Here is a 7,289-nt window from a genome sequence, read left to right as displayed (position 1 = left end):
GAGTTTAAGGTTTTAGAATATAGCAATACATACAAAACTAAGATGGAGGTTTTAGGGTGGCAGCTGGTCCTTCTTCACCTTCTTCTTGGATTTAGATGGTATTTTGTAATTGGACAGAAAAGCCCACATTGTGGGTGGGACATGAGTGATTAGTTATCAGATTAAAAGTAAAAATAATTTGGGTGTCATTTCTTAATGTCTTGGACAGCTTTTCCTTAAAATACCTTGTATAGATAGATATGAGACCATTTTGTAGCTTGTTAGTGAAATGCTGTAGAGCTCACATCTGGTAAGAGTGGGATATAGATAAGGAATAATAAACAGCTGAGTCCAAACAAAATACCAATCCTTTCAATCCCAACCCTAACAGAGGCAGAAAAAGAAGATAAAGAATCAACACCAAGTTTTCTCAAATGCCTACAAAATAAAGCATATAGTCATGATTCCAAACAGCTTTGAGAATGGTTTCAGAGACAGTTTCTGTACTTAAAATGTACCAAATGATGAATGGTAACTTAAATACAAATTCTCCTCTCATTCATTCTCCACTATAATCTAATTGTTAATAATCTGAATGCCTTCCCCTGACAAGTCTGCTATATTAAATACCTTTTAGGTCCTTCTAATCTTCAATCCTAAAGAACAAAACCATGTTTCTAACAAAGTTAAAATCCAGCTGCTTTCCATTTTGTACTTTTTAACCTGCTTTACTCACCTGAAAATCCAGAAGCAAGACGACTACATGCAGAGACAGAGGAGCAGTCAGCTCTAAGAGATAACACAAGCTCTGTGTTGGGTATTAGCTGCCCATAATGGGCTAAAATACTTTAAAAAAAATCAGCAAACAAGAAATTGTCTGGCAGCCATCTTCCATCAGGATGTGACTGTGCTAAAGGCTGAGATCTTCAGGAGTCCTGAGGAGAGGCAGGTGCTCAACATGTAACTGTCTCAAACACTTCATTTGTTTGAAGATGTCAGCCAAGAAGATTAAACCCAATGTGCTCCAATTCATTTTAATACATATTCTGTTGGAAGGAGCATTAATTGCATCAACTTTTGCCAGTTTTCTGCCTAAAACTTGAGCTCATTTTGTTCTACTTCCCTGAAGGAAAAGCAGAAACAAGTAGCTATCATTACAAAGGTGTATAAGGAGTCAGCACAAGTGCTCTCCAATAAAGGAAAACTTGTGATAAACAACTGACTCAGGGGATCAGGCTTCCTGCTCCGCCCAGCACATGAAAAGTTTGCCTAAGGAAAAGCCTTAATTTGGGTTTGCTTCCTCAAACTGGGAAGCAATTGCCAAAACTGCTTCTGCTAGATATTTTTTAAAAAATTTGCTTTATGTAAGTGACCTAAGATCACAGCAGCTGCTAAGTTTAAGGTGGGGCCTAAGTGCTACCTAAGAGTGAGATAATCTGTGTGATCCTTCTGGTGGTTTACTGTACTTGTGCAGTACAGGAGGACAGAAGTGAGAATAATCTACCCAATACCAACTTCACTGAAGTATTCCAGTGCAAGTGTAGATCCATCCCATTCTCTAACTATAGGAAACAAAGCAATATTCAGAGAGCTGAGATCTGATAAGTGTATTTCCAGAGCCATCCATCTCCCACAGCTCAAGCCAGCTTTAAGCAGAGTGATTTTTCTAGTTCAGGTTTCTAATATACTGAACTAGAGCTAAAAGCTTTGCTAACTTCATAAATACAACATTCATAGATTTTCTTTTATTAATATTTCATGTTTTGTGCTGAAAATTTTATGAATTTAAGCTTCATTATACTTTTCATTAATTTTCCAGCTAATCAGCAGCATTAGAAAACCTTGAAACCATAAGAATACACTGAATTAAGAGTAAGCACAAAACAGAAAAGTACCATTTAATATTCATATAGATCATATATAGTGATGTGGTTGAATTCAGAAAGCTCAGATTTGGCTGTCCATCTTCCAGAATTATGGCAATAGCAGGGAGATATAACTCAAAATCTAGTGCAAAAGCATCTGAAATAATAAATAAATCCCTAGACTGAATTAGTCTGTTAGAAATTTCAGTATAAAGAACTTTTTTGGAGTGTCTGCTCCTTCAGGCCCCAAATTTCTTGCAGATACAGAGTATCAATACATTTCAAATAGTACACTGGAACAGCAGAGATTCAGATATGAAGTACAGAGTTTCTAAAAGAACTTTAATTCTCAAATACAGGTGTTGAAAAACCTGTAGTCAAAACTAAAAAGGGAAGAGGATCTAACTAGATGAGGCATTGCAATACACCAAGATCACAATGTCTGGAGAGCGAATTGCTTAAGCAAATTCATCTTGTCAACTGCACAGAATCTACACCTCAAGAGTTAAAATCTCAATGTTAAAATCTGCTAAGTGTGTAAAAACCAGCCTCAGCAGAAGACATTAGGTAATGAATATCTGCTGGAATTAATTACAGGACTTGCACACTTTTCCCCCCCAGAAGTGATGGGAGTTTTCTGATGAGCAGCTTCCAGGCTGGGCACTGGAAGCAGCCAAATGAATCATCTCTTCCCCTAAACCTGGCAATTGATGACTCTTCTTTTCCATCAGGGTTTAATTAGGTTTTGCTTTCAAAGCCAGTGCACAGCACAGCATTCACTGCCACAGAAACCCAAAGAAGCAATGAGGACTTAAATTCCTAATTTCAGCAGCTGTCACTGCCTGGTACAAATAAGTCTTTTTTAGATGTACCTCTTGGAAGCATCCTCACACACCAATAAAGTCACAATATCAGAAGTGACTTTATTGGTGTGTGAGGATGCTTCCAAGAGGTACATCTTTTTGTATAATAACAGCCTTTGGGAATAGCCTTCGTGGTAAATCCAAATAAAACCTGTTTCAGTCTAGCTTTTGTCACAAGGCTATGATACTTCATGAAAGAACATTTTAGGATCAAGCAAACCTCTTAAAAAAAACCAGCTGCAGTTAAAGTTCACAAGAGATGGATACTAAAGGCCCAGCTTATGTCTGTAAAGATTAAAGCTTTACATCTTTGATTTTGATAACCTTGCCTTTTAATTAATTATGCAACTAAAAAAATACTTTGCATCACTGAACAGACCTCAAGGCAGCAGAAGGGCTTTAATTCCTGTTAAAGTCAGCTTTAATATCCAGAACTCTTCATAAAATAACAGTAAAAAGTAGCAAATTTTTGTGTTATACAAGATGTATTTTTTCTTTCTTCTCTCTCCTCTTTTTCATATATTCTTGCAACTCCAAGGCAGATCAGAAAAGATCAGATTAGTCTGTGAATATGTTTTGGAGCAAGTGAAAGGCAGATAAACTATTGTCTGATTACACATGTGAACCCTGAGCACAAAACAAAGCATTACTCAGCTCACATAAAATATTTACACATCACAACTCTCAAAAGCTCTGAGCTGCTATTGCTGAAGCCTGAATTCACTTAAAACATCATTAGAACATAAAACCCAAGGGAAAAATTTCTACTAACTTTATGTGATATAATTATTTACAGGGGAAAAACCCTACCTGCCCTGTATTGTGATTTAGAGTTGATTAAATGACTTGTGGGAAATGATACAGCAGTGAAGTAAAGCTCAGAAAGATGTGATAGGAAAAATAAAACATTACCTTCATATTCAGCCATTCAATCAGCAAGGAATTGTTCCAGTTGCACAGAACATGACCCTGTATCATGATTAAAGCTAATCATGGTTAGTAGTAAATTAAATTAAGTCACTGAGCAGCTACAGAAATTTCTCACTAAAATTGTTGAAGGGGCAACCAGGTAGGAAAAGGAAAGAGCCAACACAACAGCCAAGCCCTTCAGCTGCAGCAGGACTGAAATTTCACTGAGAAATTAAATATACAATGGAATTGGTACAAGAAAAGAAACAGTATCAGTTCTGATCCACCCTGCCATATTTTCTTAGCAGAGGGGGGAAATATTTTCACAGCATGAGGGACAAACAGAGCCTTCAGCCTGAGGTCCAAACCATGCTGAACTTCAGTTACCTGGGGAAAGCACACCTGTCTTGGACAGATGATGCACTGTGCTAGAAATGGCACATTGAATGTTTTCTTCATGATTTCAGCAACATTTAAACTGCAGTAAGACTTCAGCTGGGAATTCTTTTGCATGAGTTAACGGGATTTTTTTACACATCTTTTTGAAAAGAAACCTGATTTAACTTCATTCACATTAGTGGTCTCCCCATGAAAAACTATTAGAAGAATTTCCTTCTGAAGTTACTGAAAACTGAGTAACACAGAACTACACAGCCAGAGCAGTCTTACCCCACTCAAACATGAATAATAAAAAACAATAAATTAAAGTCTAAAGGTGAAGGACAAACCTGTTATAAAAACACCTTATCTAAATAATTCTCCAAATACAACAAATGCCAAGGTATTAGAAGGGACTACAACTGTAACTAAATATCATGAATGCAAACCTCACAATCAGCAGATACAAAAATCCATGTAAATGACAAAATAAAGAGTTTTGATGAGACACAGAAGTCCAGAGGAACTTGTATTCTAATTTTACATTACCCAGAAGGTATGGGGACAGACAAGGCCCAGCTGAGCAGGCAGCCTTCCTGTAGGAATCCATTCCTCTCTCTCCTACTCCCTCATTTCCTAACAAGTTCCCTGTATTGCACACATCAGATCATAGAACAGGTCTCTGCTATTTTACCAGTCAAAATACCTTGCCTGAATTTACCTTAATCCATAAGCCTTCTTCATAACCCCTTTGACTATGAAGCCACGATCAGTAATTGCCAACATTTATCACAGTATAAAAGAAAATCTGACCTTTCCACTTGGATAGAGACAGTGTCATCCCATGGTTCATTACTTAAATCAGCAATGTGTTTTAAAATTGCCATTTTCAGAAGTATTTCTGAAGTCCTATTACTCATCTAAACATGATAATTTAAACAAAAGCCAGATCCCAGCTGCTCAAATCAGCACACGCAATTTAAACCAGATCCTGAGACTACAAAGGCATTCTGCATACCACAGGAAAAGAAGAGGCTTATTGTCTTTTTAATATTACCACTCTTTGATATATTCAGTGTGAAAAAATCTGTTAACAATTAAAATATAAAGAGCCTTCGACCTCAAATGCCTAACAGAAGTTAACTGTGTTCTCATTGCTGTGATCATGAATAAACAATTATTTAATGAAGACATGCATAAGCATCCTAATCTGTAGTTCAGGGTTTGGATGCATATTTAGTATGGGAATATTGCTGCTAAAGATCAAATAACCAAAAGGTTTCCACTGTGCTGCTTAGCTACCCTTGAAAAGGCACCTTCAGTGCTCTGTTTTGAGCACGTGAGAAAGGCTGCAGTGCCTGGCACAGGACTATTACACACTTAGGGTTTGCCAAGACTATTAAAAGTTCAACAAATAGCTTCAAAACACATAAATATGCAAGGTTTTTTAATTTGGTACTAACCAAGACAAAAATATAGCAAAAGCAATAAGCAAATATTTTAAAAGCTATAAAGACATAAGGAAATAAAGTGGAAAATAATCTTTTGATAGTATCATTGCCCAGCTACCCAGAGTACACCATCATTTATAAGGAGCATGGGAGAAGCCAGGTAAGCCCTGCATTCTCACTTCATTTTTCTATTGCACCCATTTATGTTTGAACTACTCTCTCACCTTACTCATCATTAGTGAGACTCTAACAAGAGCTGCTTCCCTTCACACTGGACTAATTAGCAGAAAGTGGCACCCCAGCAATTTATCTCAAGCCATTCTATAATGAAGGAGACTCAGCCCACCAAAAATTGGCCCAGAGTGCTGAACAATGTGGTTATTTTGCTGCTCTCCTAAACCTGAATCAATCCTTAGAAGCAATATTTTAAAAAGAGTGTTTTAATGCTCAGAAACATTCCCTTTTCTCCTTAATTTAAGGAAACATCTACAAACCACTGCTGCTGAGATTTTCTATGAGAATTTGCTCAAATTCACACTGGCCTTTTTTAGTTAACATTGCCCAAGCTAAGACTTAAACAAGAATATGTGTGTAATTTGATATTTTACTAGGATTAGTATAGAGTGATGTTTTCTCAAGAGATACTTTTAAACCTAAAAACTTCAGGTGAATCCACCTAAGTCTGAGTAGATTATCCAGGCTGAGTTTGGCTAAAGCAAGGCTTTGTAAAGTTTGACATACTGCTTCTCACCAAATGCCACAGTGAGTTCCCTAACTGAGAAATTTTTTGAAGCACATATTTTAGGTCACTCAACAGCACAATTTTTCTGTGGAAACAGATAAATTCTATTAGTAAGTACCAAAATCAGACAAAGCAGTAAATATGGTTCCAGGCCATCTTCACTGAGGCATTTTGTGAGATCTTGCACTTGAGATGAAATAGTTTTATATTTTGAGATACAGCATGAATATTTAACAATGAAATAAAAGCCAATTGTGTTTGGAATTAAAACTAGGCTCTAAGCTGTTGATCTGCCAGTAAAGCTATTAATTAGTATAATTACATAGAAAATGAATCTGGGATTCTCAATGTCAGAATATTTTACCATGCTAAGCAAATAGAAAGAACAAGGAACATCTTTAAGTGATTAGACCCTTCTGTTTCATCTCTCCAGATTGCCCCATTTTACTCAATCATGTTCACTTCATTGCTTTTATTTTTCATTTTGCATTCAAAAGTAAGTATAAGGGGAAAACAATTACACCAAGGAAAAAAATATCTAAATTACCACAAGAAGGCTGGGGGTTGTTTGGCTTTTAACAAACATTTTCCAGAAGCTTTAGAAAAATCTATCTGCTTTGTGGTGAGACTTAACAGATCAGGTCATTTAGCCCAGCAGTCCCAAAATGAGAAGGGCCAGTGTTGTGGGTAAAGAGGCAGCTGAAGATAAAACTGGTGCCTACAGGCCTGAAAACTCCCTGAAAGCCATCAAAATCTGCATCTGCTACTTCTTTATAGAACCAGATATCAATACTGTTAATTTAGTTAGCTTCTAAAGCAACAATTCCCACCTGATTTAGGTAGTTTCATTACATATTATACAGCTCTACAGGCAGAGCAGAACTGTTTAGCCACAAACGGGATCAGCCAAGTTCCCTCAAGAATAAGAAATAATCTTCCAGGTTTAGCTAAATAAAGGATTGGAGTTCACCCTTTAAGGGAGATGGAGTAGGACAGGGTTTGGGTGAAATTGAAAGCCAAGACTTTTGAGAAAACAAAAAAAAAAAAAAAAAACTGTAAAAGCAGTCTTAAAAACTGAAAGCCTGGAATAGAGACAAAGCTA

Source organism: Ammospiza nelsoni, chromosome 16 (assembly GCF_027579445.1).
Source record: "Ammospiza nelsoni isolate bAmmNel1 chromosome 16, bAmmNel1.pri, whole genome shotgun sequence".
Lineage (NCBI taxonomy): Eukaryota > Metazoa > Chordata > Aves > Passeriformes > Passerellidae > Ammospiza > Ammospiza nelsoni.
This window is presented reverse-complemented; position numbering follows the sequence as displayed.